Source organism: Triticum urartu, chromosome 2 (assembly GCF_003073215.2).
Source record: "Triticum urartu cultivar G1812 chromosome 2, Tu2.1, whole genome shotgun sequence".
Classification (NCBI taxonomy): Eukaryota; Viridiplantae; Streptophyta; class Magnoliopsida; order Poales; family Poaceae; genus Triticum; species Triticum urartu.
Genome location: NC_053023.1, coordinates 521668811 through 521684885, shown reverse-complemented (window position 1 = coordinate 521684885; position 16075 = coordinate 521668811). Strand labels below are relative to the sequence as shown.

The 16075-nt window shown below is 44.5% G+C and overlaps 1 pseudogene; it reads right to left on the bottom strand.

Annotated features, from left to right (window-relative positions):
* Positions 1-14237: 14237 nt before the first annotated feature.
* On the bottom strand, positions 14238-15777 carry LOC125541753 (annotated as a pseudogene).
* Positions 15778-16075: the final 298 nt, after the last annotated feature.

The following is a 16075-nucleotide window of genomic DNA, read 5'->3' as shown; positions in this document are numbered from 1 at the left end:
ATCGAGTTAGTTTTGTTAGGGTTTGATCCCTAGTATCAATTATGTTCTAAGATTGATGTTGCTATGACTTTGCTATGCTTAATGCTTATCACTAGGGCCCGAGTGCCATGATTTCAGATCTGAACCTATTATGTTTTCATGAATATATGTGAGTTCTTGATCCTATCTTGCAAGTCAGTAGTCACCTACTATGTGTTATGATCCGGCAACCCCGAAGTGACAACAATCGGGACCACTCCAGGTGATGACCATAGTTTGAGGAGTTCATGTATTCACTAAGTGTTAATGCATTGGTCCGGTACTCTATTAAAAGGAGGCCTTAATATCCCTTAGTTTCTAATAGGACCCCGCTGCCATGGGAGGGTAGGACAAAATATGTCATGCAAGTTCTTTTCCATAAGCACGTATGACTATATTCGAAATACATGCCTACATTACATTGATGAACTGCAGCTAGTTCTGTGTCACCCTATGTTATAACTGTTGCATGAGGAATTGTATCTGACATAATTATCCACCATTGATCCATTGCCTACGAGCTTTTCACATATTGATCTTTTCTTAGTTACTTTTCCATTGCCACTGTTACAATTGCTACAAAAACTACTACTGTTACTTTTGCCACCGTTACCGTTACTTCCATACTACTTTGCTACTAAATACTTTGTTGCAGATATTAAGTCTTTCAGGTGTGGTTGAATTGACAAATCAACTGCTAATACTTGAGAATATTCTTTGGCTCCCCTTGTGTCGAATCAATAAATTTGGGTTGAATACTCTACCCACGAAAATTGTTGCGATCCCCTATACTTGTGAGTTATTAGGCGCCTCTCTATCAGGTAACGTCACGACGCAATTCGGATGAAGTCCGTATGCGGTTTTCGGCCATGGTGAGGTTATGCCTGTGAGGCCAAGCTTGACGCTCGTCTTCTAGCGTTGGGGTGCACCCCCTAGATTCGTAGATTGATCTTGTTTGGCCTACTCTATTATTCAGGTCTTGCCATAAATCGTAGGTGTATCCTGGACCCATTGTCTTTCTGCCTTTACGGCGAGGTGGTTCGGGTTGGTGTTTGGCGTAGGTGGCCGCTTTATCTCGCCCACACGGTGGCCGGTCTGGTTCATCCATCTGGTCATGCTTCAACGGTATTGGCTCGAAGGCCTCGTCGTCGAATTGTGGCAGTAGCCGACGCTTCAGATAGCTCTTTGTTCGGCGTTGTAGGCCATATTCTTCGGCAACTAAGACCTATGTCCATCTTTCATTGAGTGTATCCTATTCGGCTCACAGCTGTTGTTGTTGCTTTTTTAGGCTTCTTGCAGTCGCTATTAGTTGGCGCTTTGCTACCTCTTGAGCTTGCGTTGGATTTCCCCGAAGAGGAAAGGATGATGCAGCAGAGTAGCGTAAGTATTTCCCTCGGTTTTTGAGAACCAAGGTACCAACCCAGTAGGAGGCCACGCTCAAGTCCCTCGTACCTGCACAAAACGATAGCTACTCGTAACCAACGCGATTAGGGGTTGTCAATCCCTTCACGGTCACTTACGAGAGTGAGATCTGATAGATGTAATATTTTTGGTATTTTTGGTATAAAGATGCAAAGTGAAAAGTAAAGGCAAAGTAAAAACAAAGCAAGATTAAAGTGATGGAGATTGATATGATGAGAATAGACCCGGGGGCCATAGGTTTCACTAGTGGCTTCTCTCAAGAGCATAAGTATTCTACGGTGGGTTAACAAATTACTATTGAGAAATTGACAGAATTGAGCATAGTTATGAGAATATCTAGGTATGATCATGTATATAGGCATCACGTCCGTGACAAGGAGACCTAAACGATTGTGCATCTACTACTATTACTCCACTCATCGACCGCTATCCAGCATGCATCTAGAGTATTAAGTTAAAAACAGAGTAACGCCTTAAGCAAGATGACATGATGTAGAGAGATAAATTCATGCAATATGAAATAAACCCCATCTTGTTATCCTCGGTGGCAACGATGCAATATGTGCCTTGCTGCCCCTTCTGTCACTGGGAAAGGACACCACAAGATCGAACCCAAAGCTAAGCACTTCTCCCATGGCAAGAACTACCAATCTAGTTGGCCAAACCAAACGGATAATTCGAAGATACTTGCAAAGATAACCAATCATACATAAAAGAATTCAGAGAAGATTCAAATATTATTCATAGATAGACTTCATCATAAACCCACAATTCATCGGTCTCAACAAACACACCGCAAAAAGAAGATTACAGCGAATAGATCTCCACAAGAGAGGGGGAGAACTTTGTATTGAGATTCAAAGAGAGAGAAGAAGCCATCTAGCTACTAACTATGGACCCGAAGGTCTGAGGTAAACTACTCACACTTCATCGGAGAGGCTATGATGATGTAGAAGCCCTCCGTGATGATGGCCCTCTTCCGGCGGAGCTCCGGAACAGGCCTCAAGATGGGATCTCGTGGATACAGAAAGTTGCGGTGGTGGAATTAGGTTTTTGGCTCCTGTTATGATCGTTTGGGGGTACGTGTGTATATATAGGAGGAAGGAGTACGTCGGTGGAGCACCGAGGGGCCCACGAGGCAGGGGGCACGCCCTAGGGGGGCGCCCCCCACCCTCGTGACCTCCTCTTTGACTCCCTGGAATAGGGTCCAAGTCTCCTGGATCACGTTCGGTGAGAAAATCACGTTCCCGAAGATTTTATTCCGTTTGGACTCCGTTTGATATTCTGTTTCTCTGAAACACTGAAATAGGCAAAAAAACAGCAATTCTGGGCTGGGCCTCCGGTTAATAGGTTAGTCCCAAAAATAATATAAAAGTAGAAAATAAAGCCCAATATAGTCCAAAACAGTAGATAATATAGCATGGAGCAATCAAAAATTATAGATACGTTGGAGACGTATCAGGCATCCCCAAGCTTAATTCCTGCTCGTCCTCGAGTAGGTAAATGATAAAAAGAGAATTTTTGATGCGGAGTGCTACTTGGCATAATTTCAATGCAAATCTTCTTAATTGTGATATGAATATTCAGATTCGAAAGATTCAAGACAAACGTTTATATTGACATAAAAATAATAATACTTCAAGCATACTAACAAAGCAATTATGTCTTCTCAAAATAACACGGCCAAAGAAAGTTATCCCTACAAAATCATATAGTCTGGCTATGCTCCATCTTCACCACACAAAGTATTTAAATGATGCACAACCCCGATGACAAGCCAAGCAATTGTTTCATACTCTAACTTTTTCAAAAAAAAATTCAATCTTCACTCAATACATGAGCGTGAGCCATGGATATAGCACTATAGGTGGAAAAGAATGGTGGTTGTGGAGAAGAAAAAAAGGAGGGGAAGATAGTCTCACATCAACTAGGTGTATCAACGGGCTATGGAGATGTCCATCAATAGATATCAATGTGAGTGAGTAGGGATTGCCATGCAACGGATGCACTAGAGCTATAAATGTATGAAAGCTCAAAAAGAAACTAAGTGGGTGTGCATCCAACTTGCTTGCTCACGAAGACCTAGGGAAATTTGAGGAAGCCCATCATTGGAATATATAAGCCAAGTTCTATAATGTAAAATTCCCACTAGTATATGAAAGTGATAACATGAGAGACTCTCTACTATGAAGATCCCCGGGTACCGAGCTCGAATTCGCCCTATAGTGAGTCGTATTACAATTCACTGGCCGTCGTTTTATTTATTTTCTTTTTTTGGGGGCCTTCTTTTTTTCTTTGGACTTTCTCTTTTTTTATTGGGACAATGCTCTATTGAATGATGATCATCACACTTTTATTTATTTACAACTCAATGATTACAACTCGATTCTAAAACAAAGTATGACTCTATATGGATGCCTCCGGCGGTGTACCGGGATATGCAATGAATCAAGAGTGACAAGTATGAAGAAATTATGAATGGTGGCTTTGCCACAAATACTATGTCAACTACATGATCATGCTAAGCAATATGACAATGATGAATGTGTCATGATGAACTAGATGGTGGAAAGTTGCATGGCAATATATCTCGGAATGGCTATGGAAATGCCATAATAGGTAGTTATGGTGGCTGTTTTGAGGAAGGTATATGGTAGGTGTATGATACCGGCGAAAAGTGCGCGGTATTAGAGAGGCTAGCAAAGGTGGAAGGGCGAGAGTGCGTATGATCCATGGACTCAACATTACTCATAAAGAACTCATATACTTATTGCAAAAATCTAGAAGTTATCAAAGCAAAGTATTATGCGCATGCTCCTAGGGGGATAGATTGGTAGGAAAAGACCATCGCTCGTCCCCGACCGCCACTCATAAGGAAGACAATCAATAAATAAATCATGCTCCGACTTCATCACATAACGGTTCACCATACGTGCATGCTACGGGAATCACAAACTTTAACACAAGTATTCTTTAAATTCACAACTACTCAACTAGCATGACTCTAATATTATCACCTCCATATCTCAAAACAATTATCATGCTTCAATATTTTCTTAGTATTCAACACACTCAAAAGAAAGTTTCACAAATCTTGAATACCAAGCATATTATTATTAAGCAAATTACCATGCTATTAAGACTCTCAAAATAATTTAAGTGAAGCATGAGAGATCAATAGTTTCTTTAAAACAAATCCACCACCGTGCTCTAAAAGATCTAAGTGAAGCACATAGAGCAAAACTACATAGCTCAAAATATATAAGTGAAGCACATAGAGCAAAACTACTTAGCTCAAAAGATATAAGTGAAGCACATAGAGCAAAACTACTTAGCTCAAAAGATATAAGTGAAGCACATAGAGTATTCTATCAAATTTTAATTCATGTATGGCTCTCTCAAAAGGTGTGTACATCAAGGATGATTGTGGCATACTAAGACACAAAGACACAAATAATACAAGACGCTCCAAGCAAAACACATATCATGTTGGTGAATAAAAATATAGCTCCAAGTAAATTACCGATGGAAGTGGACGAAAGAGGGGATGCCTTCCGGGGCATCCCCAAGCTTCGAATTTTTGGTGTCCTTGGATTATCTTGGGGGTGCCATGGGCATCCCCAAGCTTAGGCTCTTGCCACTCCTTGTTCCATAATCCATCAAAAGAATTCACCCAAAACTTGAAAACTTCACAACACAAAACTTAAAGTAGAAAACTCATGAGCTCCGTTAGCGAAAGAAAACAAAAGACCACTTCAAGGTACTGTAATGAACTCATTCTTTATTTATATTGGTATTAAACCTACTGTATTCCAACTTCTCTATGGATTATAAACTATTTTACTAGCCATAGATTCATCAAAATAAGCAAACAACACACGAAAAACAGAATCTGCCAAAAACAGAACAGTCTGTAGTAATCTGTAGCTAGCGCAATATCTGGAACCCCAAAAATTCTAAAATAAATTGCTGGACGTGAGGAATTTATATATTAATCATCTGCAAAAATAATTAACTAAATAACACTCTTCAAATAAAAATGACAGCAGTTCTCGTGAGCGCTAAAGTTTCTGTTTTTTACAGCAAGTTCAACAAGACTTTCCCCAAGTCTTCCCAACGGTTCTACTTGGCACAAACACTAATTAAACACACAAAAAACACAACCAAAACAGAGGCTAGGTAATTTATTAAATAACAGCAAGGAAAAATATTGGGTTGTCTCCCAACAAGCGCTTTTCTTTAAAGTCTTATAGCTAGGCATTGATAATTTTAATGGTGCTCACATGAAAGACAAGAATTGAAGCACAAAAGGAGCATCATAAAGCATGTGACAAACACATCTAAGTCTAACATACTTCCTATGCATAGGCATCTTATAGGCAAACAAATTATCAAGGCAAGCAAAAACTAGCATATGCAAGGAAGAGGAAAGAAACAATAGCAATCTCAACATAACGAGAGGTAATTTAGTAACATGAAAATTTCTACAACCATATTTTCCTCTCTCATAGTAATTACATGTAGGATCATAAGCAAATTCAACAATATAGCTATCACGTAAAATATTATCAACATGATCCACATGCATGCAAAGTTGGCATTTTTCCGAAATAGTGGGATTAACATTAACTAAAGTCATGACCTTCCCAAACGCACTCTTATCAAAAACTTCATAAGATTGAACATTCTCTAAATATGTGGGATCTAAAGTTGACATTCTTCCAAACCCACTTTCAATATTATTGCAAACATTATAATCAATCTCATATTCATCATGGGGTTTAAATAAATTTTCAAGATCAAAAGAAGAATCACCCCAATCATGATCATTGCAACAAGTAGAGGACATAACAAAACTAGCATCCCCAAGCTTAGGGTTTTGCATATTATTAGCACAATTTTCATTAATAGAATTTATAATAACATCATTGCAATCATGCTTTTTATTCAAATATCTATCGTGAATCACTTCATAACATACTTCATCGCAATTTTCAGATTCACGAATTTCAAGCAAAACTTCATAAAGATAATCTAGTGCACAAAACTCACTAGCAATTGGTTCAACATAACTGGATATCTTAAAAAGATTAGCAAGCGGATGAGGATCCATAAATCTTAGGTTCTCTGTTTAGTAATAAATAAATGACTATTCCAACCATACGAGCAAACAAAAAGCAAACGGGCCAGAAGAGGCAAATAGAGAAAGAGAGGGAGGATAGAGACAGAGAGAGAGGGCGAATAAAACGACAAGGGTGAATTGGGGGGGGGAGAAGAAAACGAGAGGCAAATGGCAAATACTGTAATGCGAGAGATAGGGATTGTGATGGGTACTTGGTATGTTGACTTTTTGCGTAGACTCCCCGGCAACGGCGCCAGAATTCTTCTTGCTACCTCTTGAGCTTGCATTGGATTTCCCCGAAGAGGAAAGGATGATGCAGCAGAGTAGCGTAAGTATTTCCCTCAGTTTTTGAAAACCAAGGTATCAATCCAGTAGGAGGCCACGCTCAAGTCCCTCGTACCTGCACAAAACGATAGCTACTCGTAACCAATGCGATTAGGGGTTGTCAATCCCTTCACAGTCACTTACGAGAGTGAGATCTGATAGATATAATATTTTTGGTATTTTTGGTACAAAGATGCAAAGTGAAAAGTAAAGGCAAAGTAAAAACAAACCAAGATTAAAGTGATGGAGATTGATATGATGAGAATAGACCCGGGGGCCATAGGTTTCACTAGTGGCTTCTCTCAAGAGCATAAGTATTCTACGGTGGGTGAACAAATTACTGTTGAGCAATTGACAGAATTGAGCATAGTTATGAGAATATCTAGGTATGATCATGTATATAGGCATCACGTCCGTGACAAGTAGACCGAAACAATTCTGCAACTACTACTATTACTCCACTCATTGACCGCTATCCAGCATGCATCTAGAGTATTAAGTTAAAAACAGAGTAACGCCTTAAGCAAGATGACATGATGTAGAGAGATAAATTCATGCAATATGAAATAAACCCCATCTTGTTATCCTCGATGGCAACGATGCAATACGTGCCTTGCTGCCCCTTCTGTCACTGGGAAAGGACACCGCAAGATCGAACCCAAAGCTAAGCACTTCTCCCATGGCAAGAACTACCAATCTAGTTGGCCAAACCAAACGGATAATTCGAAGAGACTTGCAAAGATAACCAATCATACATAAAAGAATTTAGAGAAGATTCAAATATTATTTATATATAGACTTGATCATAAACCCACAATTCATCGATCTCAACAAACACACCGCAAAAAGAAGATTACATCGAATAGATCTCCACAAGAGAGGGGGAGAACTTTGTATTGAGATTCAAAGAGAGAGAAGAAGCCATCTAGCTACTAACTATGGACCCGAAGGTCTGAGGTAAACTACTCACACTTCATCGGAGAGGCTATGATGATGTAGAAGCCCTCCGTGATGACGGCCCTCTTCCGGCGGAGCTCCGGAACAGGCCTCAAGATGGGATCTCGTGGATACAGAAAGTTGCGGCGGTGGAATTAGGTTTTTGGCTCATGTTCTGATTGTTTGGGGGTACGTGTGTATATATAGGAGAAAGGAGTACGTCGGTGGAGCACCGAGGGGCCCATGAGGCAGGGGGCACGCCCTAGGGGGGGTGCGCCCCCCACCCTTGTGACCTCCTCTTTGACTCCCTGGAGTAGGGTCCAAGTCTCCTGGATCATGTTCGATGAGAAAATCATGTTCCCGAAGATTTTATTCCGTTTGGACTCCGTTTGATATTCTGTTTCTCCGAAACACTGAAATAGGCAAAAAAACAGCAATTCTGGGTTGTGCCTCCGGTTAATAGGTTAGTCCCAAAAATAATATAAAAGTGGAAAATAAAGCCCAATATAGTCCAAAACAGTAGATAATATAGCATGGAGCAATCAAAAATTATAGATACGTTGGAGACGTATCACGCTTGAAGCGCTCCTGCTCGAGGGGTTCCTCCGGCACGATGAAATCTTCGTTGCCGAGGCTGACATCATCTTCCGAGAGTGGTAGATAGTTGCTGTCCTCCGAGTCCTCGTTCCCGACCGGATCGTTGGGGTTAACTTGCCCCTCCCCTACATCGTCATGTTCGGATGTGGGTTCGATGGGGGCTTCGGGGTCTTTGGCGTCCTCTGGAGTGTTATCATCTCCGGTGCCGGTATTATTGTCTTTGTCACGACATGATTTTGAGCGGTGTCACTGGCGTCAATGCTTCGGCGGTGCCTCATCAGGCTTGTCCTCCACCAGATCTTTCCTGTATGCACTGTCATCCTCTTTGGGTGTGTCCACCATGTACACGTCGTATGTGGAGGTGGCCGTCCAACGTCCGCTAAACGGTGGTTCTTTGCCTTGTGCGTCTCCGGCATCGTCGTCCATGCCATCGATGTCTTCGGAGGTGTAATCCAGCATATCGGTTAAGTCCTCGATGGTAGCTATGAAGTGGGTGGTGGGTGGGATGTAAAATTCCCTGTTTTCAGCCCCTAGTCCGAGCTGGGCATAGTTTGGAGGCGATTCCTCTATGATGGTGACGGACCGCCTCAAGTCTAGAGCCTCGTTTAAGAGAGAGGGTTGGACGGGAAACGAGATTCCACGGGGATGGCCAGGGCAGGGGCCTCGTGGCCACGCTTGCTGAGCGCAGGCTTCGATAGTTCAGAGCTAGAGTCCGGGGGCGAGTCCGGACTTTCCATAATGGGGGGAGGGAGCCTGACTCCGGGCTATCCGAAGACAAAGTCGCCTCTGGATCCCCGATTGCGATTTTCATAGTCAAGAGTCCGGTGGGCTTCAAGCTCCCATCTTCGGACCCGACAATTTGCTCTGGATCTAAGACCAAAGCGGTGATCGGGGCCGCGAATCCTTCGAGGATCAAATCTCCTCGGATATCAGCTACATAGTTTAGGTTCCCGACACTGATCTGATGACCAGGGACGTAGCTGTCGATCTGTTCGAGGTGACCAATCGAGTTGGCATGCAGAGCGAAGCCGCCGAACACAAAAATCTGGCCGGGGAGGAAAGTTTCCCCGGAAACAACATCGTTGTTGATAATAGAATGAGCCATCGAACCTTCTGTTGACGGCACAGCAGAACTCTCAATGAAAGCACCAATGTCAGTGTCAAAACCGGCCGATCTCGGGTAGGGGGTCCCGAAGCATGCGTCTGAGGATCGAAGGAAGAGGGGACGAGGGTGACACGATGTTTACCCAGGTTCGGGCCCTCTTAATGGAGGTAAAACCCTACGTCATGCTTGATTGTATTTGATGAGTATAGGAGTTACAAGAGTCGATCTACCTCGAGATCGTAATGGCTAACCCTAGATGTCTAGCCTATGTGATTTGTTCTTAGCCTCCATGGACTAAACCCTCCGGTTTATATAGACACCGGAGGGGTCTAGGGTTGTACAGAGTCGGTTTACAGAGAAATGAAATAATACATTTGAACACTAAGCTTGCCATCCACGCAAAGGAGAGTCCCATCCGGACACAGGGGAAGGTCTTCTGCCTTGTATCTTCATGGCCCACCAGTCTGGCCCATAACAATTTGTCCGGACACCCGAGGACCCCCTAGTCCAGGACTCCCTCAAGGGGCCTTGACGGTAGGCTGCTATACCCTACCGCCATACCCCCTGGCGATAGGAAAAGGGTTATATCCTGAAATTTTTGCAAACTAGGGTCAGGCCTCGAACAACTTCTCCAAAAGGGTCAAAACACAAAATTTAGCCCCTAGTGGTGGTGATTTCACCCCAATCATTTCATTGCACACCCTCAGGCTGAGGTGGATGTCGGTGAGTCTTCATCCTGTTGGACTGCGTCTATCCACATGAGCAGGAGGCACACACGACAAGGAGTCATGCGACAATTTGTGGTTGTTGCTCGTAAAATTCGGGGGGAGGGGGCAGAGGAGGATTGTCATCTCGGCCTTGGCAACTCCACCGCTCATGACCGTTGTAGTGGCAGCGGTGCCAACATGGTGTCTCGGAGCCGATCGATGGCAACGCGGATGCGGCCTTGTGCAAAGCATAGTGGCGGCAAGGCTTGTCGGATCCTGCAGATCTGACGCGATGCATCGATCATCAGCTCGATCTTATGGGAATGTTGTGTATGACTCTCCTCTCATTTACCGGTGCTAGCGAAAGCTACTGTGGCCGGTTCAGGCTCGATAGTGGGCCTGAGCAGACCCTTTCTCACTTTGCCATCGAAGTGGCATATCTAGCGACTGTTTTGTCATGCATGACAACCATCGACTGAATGGCAGTGTGGTGGTGTTTGGAAGTGATGCGATGGTGACATGCCTTCCGATGATTTTTCCTTTGGTTGACTGATTTTGTGTGAGAGGCTGATAGAGTGGTGGACGACGACAACAGCGGCAGACATCATGGATGTATTTTCTCCGTGTGTAGACTCATGATCTAGCTCTTTTGTTGAAGGCAACTTCAACGACTATGTATTGTTACATTCTTGAAGGTATTGGTTCTAAGATTTGCTTCACGGGTTGATAGCACCTCGTATGATGTGGTTTGACCAGCCAACATCGACACATAAGTGGTGGTTCCTTCGTGAAGGCGATGTCTTGGAGCGTTGCACCCCGTGTCTGCTAATATATCGTTTTGTATGTTTTGTGGTAGGAGTTGAAGATACTGTCGCGAGGCTTGTCCTATGCGGATGACATTGTTTTTTTGTTAGCTTATTTGTTCGGCACCAATGCTTGGCATTGTTTTTTAATAATCAATAATATATGATTGTGTGCATCAACCGATGTAAAGGTGAGGGTTTATATTCCTTTTTAGAAGGAAAAAACATCTATGGGCCTTTTTTGAACTAATGGGTACACTTGTCATGTGATCAAACATATGCAATATATTATTAATTTAAATATTATTGTTCATGCAAACAAAACTCATCTAAATATCATCTAGTTTTGAAAAAGAGTAAGAAACACCAGAAGTCGTAAAGCTATTTGAGGGTGTGAAGTTAGTCTTGATACTATGAAAATGCATATCTGGGTCCTAAAAGTTTGGTGTCACCCGCAGTCCTATACACGCTGCATCAGCTTTAACTTGCACGGGTGGCGGTCTAACTACTTCCATGTGGCAACTTTTTGCACAATCCCCCCCTCCCCACAAAAGGTGACCTCTTTTAATTTTGTGCCCTCCTCCTTGCGTAGATCCTCTCCCTTGCCTTACTCTCCACCTCTGAGGGCCACAGTCCACCTCGGTGCTTTAACGTCATGAGTGAGCTCCTTCGACACACCATTGGAACCACTCTAACACATCTACCTTCGCCATCCAGGAAGGATCCTCTGTGCTGGGCAGGAAGTGGGGACGGGTCCGTCCAAACATTTGCGTCGGTGGCAAAGGAGGAGGAATGAGGTTAGAGCCTACCCGTGCGCTTGCTGCTGCCACCACCCTCCCGTGTGCACTGTCGACACCGTGCCCTTCGGGGAAGGCACCCACCGCCGTTTGGGGAGGGGGTCTGGGCCCTCGCGTACGTGGGAGAGCAAGACCGGGAGGGATGGCTTGATCAAATTGATGGCTAGCGGTATCCACATAGGTTTTATGCAAAAAGAGGGACCACAAAATTAGAGGGGATGACCTTTTGTGGGGTTTTGTGCAAACAGTTACCACGTGGCAGTGGTGAACCTGCCACCCATGCAAGTCAAAGTTGATGCAACATGAATAAGACTACGAGTGACACACTTAGCAAACCTTCAGGATCCATATGTGCATTTTTATAGTATTAGGATTAACTTAACATCCCTTGAATAGTTTTAGAACTAGTGTTGTATTTTATTCTTTAAAGAATGTAGATTCCCGGCTTTTGCGTCAGATGATACACATAATTATCTTATTCCACAACTATAGATGTCATATAAAATGTAGCAATGATAAAAATAAAAGATTAGATGGTAGGAGTCACTAGAAAATAAAGATTTGATGTGGTTCTTGAATGTAGGGTGATTCTCAAAAATGCTACTGGAATGGAAGAACATTGCTTTTATGACTAGGATGAAATATTTTTTTCTTGACCGTTTGCCAGCCTATTGTGATATACTCCATCCATTTTAAAATATAGCTCGCCCGCGCATCCCGACGTTCAACTTTGATCATAAATCTAACCAACGAGACCGACTGCTGCGGGAGTGAAAATTATACGAGTGAATTCGTATTCAAACAAAGTTTTCGATTATATATTTTTTGCTCCCACCGCAGTCGGTCTCATTGATCAAATTTATGGTCAAAGTTGAAGGCGGAAGCCAAGGACACATTATATTTTGGATCGAGGGAGTATGATTCATTTAGCTTTCAATCTGTCACGACCTACTTGTATAACGAATTTATTTGAAAACCGCTAGTCGGGGCTCATCCCAAATTGAAGGCGCACATCCCAGGGAAGTGTGCGCAATATTATGGGCAATTTGAAATTGCCATAATATTAGCATTTGTAACTGAAGAACTCTTTAAAAAAAATTACAGGCTATATTTCAAGCTACAACATAATCCAAATGGCGCGCACTCTCGAGCGAGTGAAGGATCAGGGGTATATGAACTTTGGGTACAACCGTTGGAAAACAGTAGCATGTTCAACCGTTAGGAAACAGTAGCATTGAACCGGTTTTGATGTCAAGTCACTAATAGCTTGTGTGTAAGAGTCACGTAATTCCGTTACCGACCGACTGTAACTGGACCTTTTTCCTATTTCACCAAGTTTTCAAATGAATTTGAGTTTTCAAATGATTTTTACGTGGAAAATGAAGCTGCAATTCACCAAGTCGAAATACAACGGATTTACCTGCAGCTCAATGAACAGATGATTTAGCACAATGAACAGAGAACAAGTCACGTCGAATTTCAGAATTAAAAAAAAGAACAAGTCAGGTACGCCTTGAATCTCTTTGCTTCGTGCGACTCGCACGTGGTCATCAGGGATTTTGTGATTCGCGCGGGTTTCATCGGGGATTTTTCGCCTCCCGTCGGTGTCGTCACGGATCGGCTTCGTCCTCCATGGCCCCTCCTACTCCATTTTTAGGTATTTTTTTATGTCTCTTTAGAGTTTGTGTCCTTTTCATGAAAACGAGACGGGGACGACTATTTGAAGTTGGAATAATGTTCTTCTCGCCTAGCTTTTGTTCTGATGGTGCGTCTAGCGCTATCGAAAGGCGTGTGAAGATGTGTCTTCGGTGGATCTCACGGAATTCGGTCGGCAGTTATCTTCGATGGATCCACTTAGATCCGATCTTTGTTCGTCAGTGTTCCCGTGTCTTCAAATTGGATCATTTCGATCTGTGCTTCTCTTCATCGACAACGGTTGCTATTCTGATGCGCTGGTCCTATTGGGCCTTAGTACGACAACTTTCCGACTGTCTACAATAACAAGGTTTCTCGACTCCAGTGAGGGACGAGCAATGACGGCGGCACGTCTTTGGCTCGCTTCATTGATTGTAATCGTCGTTAGGTGGTCTACGGATCTAAATTTAATTTTTACTTCTGGTGTTCTTTATACTCCTGCCTTAACAGATGATGAATACTATTGGAAGGTGGGCCTGATCACTCCTTTAGGGCATCTCCAATGGTCGTGTGATCATCGTTGGTAAATCTACCATGTAGACTCTTTTAATGACGTGGCATAAAATAAAAGAAGAGAGAGAATGGGATCATATGATCATGAACCAATGTTCCAGGGACAAGCTCCGAGGTAACTACATTCATTTCTGTGGCTCCTGGCTGGACCTGGTTGGTCATCAGTTTATTTAAATTGATTTAATATGCGCGGTTCCATCAGACTAACATACGCTTCATTAGAGAACTCGTATGATACACGGTTGACTGCTGATGTGGACCTTGTATCAAGAAATCTATCATAAAGACTATTGCAGATGCTCTTATTTATCCCCACCCTCAAAGTAAGCTACTACTGTAATTTACTACTACGTCACACAGCGAAGCAGGTACTCTCACTTTCTGAGTGCCTATTTTATTCCTCGACAATTTCCATGTCTGCGAGGTCAACCGACGTGAACTCGCCCTCTGCCGAGAACAGCAATGCCTGCAGCTTTGACGATCTTCTTCTGCGGAATCTGGCCGATCTTGCGCAGGTCGTCGTCGGCGAGCCCCCAGTCGAAGATCCCGAGGTTCTCCTTGAGCCTCTCCTTGCTGAAGCTCTTGACGATCGGGGTCACCCCTTGCTCGTAGATCCACCTCAGCGCTACCTGAATGAGAAGAAAGAGGAATCGGTTGGTGTCATACGGACTGCATGTCGTAATTCCGAGCAGTTGCTAGGAGAAACGAGGCGTGTACACTACGGTTACGGTTACCTGTGCGACGGTCTTTCCTCTGGCCCTGGCGATCTCCGCGAGCACCTCGGAGTCCAGCACGGCGTTTCCGTCGCCGGACCAATTCTGCCCTCCCAACGGCGAGTAGGCCGCGACGTGGATGCCCTTCTCCGCGCAGTACCCCCTCAGCTTCCTCTGCTGCCAGACCGGGTTCATCTCCACCTACAGATGATACACAGAGTTACAGTGACGGTGGATCGTCTTGCTAAGACATTCAGACCAGTATTCGTAATCTCGTAGGAGCTCGTAACATCCAGCAACCTGGTTGACTGCAGGAGGGACGGTGGCAGCGGCGAGTAGCTTGTGGAGGTGGCTGGTGGTGAAGTTGCTGACGCCGATGGCCTTGGCGAGCCCGAGGCGGTGGCACTCCTCCATCGCGCGCCACACGCCCTCGAAGTCGAACGGGACGGCGTCGTCCCGCTTCACCGGGAACACCGCCGGCCCGGGCTTCAGGCTGATCGGCCAGTGGATCAGGTACAGGTCCACGTACTCCATCTGCAGGTTCCTTCAGAAACGAAGCACAAACGCCGAGACGATTGATCAAGATCTACAGAAGTCAACGGGCAAAAGTCTACTCTAGATGGACCGAGCTTACTGGAGGCTCTCCCGGAGGGACCGGAGCACGAGCTGAGGGTGGCACTGCGTGCACCAGAGCTTGGACGTGACGAACACCTCCTCCCGGGACGCCAGGAGCCCGCGGCGCACCGCCTCCGCGAGGGCCTCGCCCAGGGGCCGCTCCGTCGCGTACATGGCGGCCGTGTCGAAGTGGCGGTAGCCCACCTCCACGGCCTCCAGCACGGCCTTCACGGTGGTCTCCGCCACCGCCGGGAACTTGGCGGTGCCCATGCCGACGGCCGGCATGGGCCTCGCGCCGCCGGACCGCAGCGCCACCTCCGGCACCGCCGCTGTCGTCGAGGCCATGCGTCGTCTCTGCAGAGCGATTGAGCTTGTCTTGTCTTGTGGTTCAAGTACAGGACGAGCCACCGGCTTTTATACTGGCCCGAGTGACATAAGGACTTAGAGCATCTCCAGCCAGCCGTTGGCCCCCCGGGGCGCCTAAATCGCCGCCGCCTGGGGATGAGCCGGCGCAAAAAATTGAACTGGGGTGAGTTGGTCTCCAGCCGCCGGCTCCAGAGCTGGGGACCGTGTTCAAAAAATAAAAGTATATAGCAAAGTTCGGCGAAATTCGACTAAACACGACAAATTTGGTTCAACTTGGGCATATAATTCGACAAAGTTCACGGATTTTTATTACATAGCAAATATATAAACTAATCTAAAAAA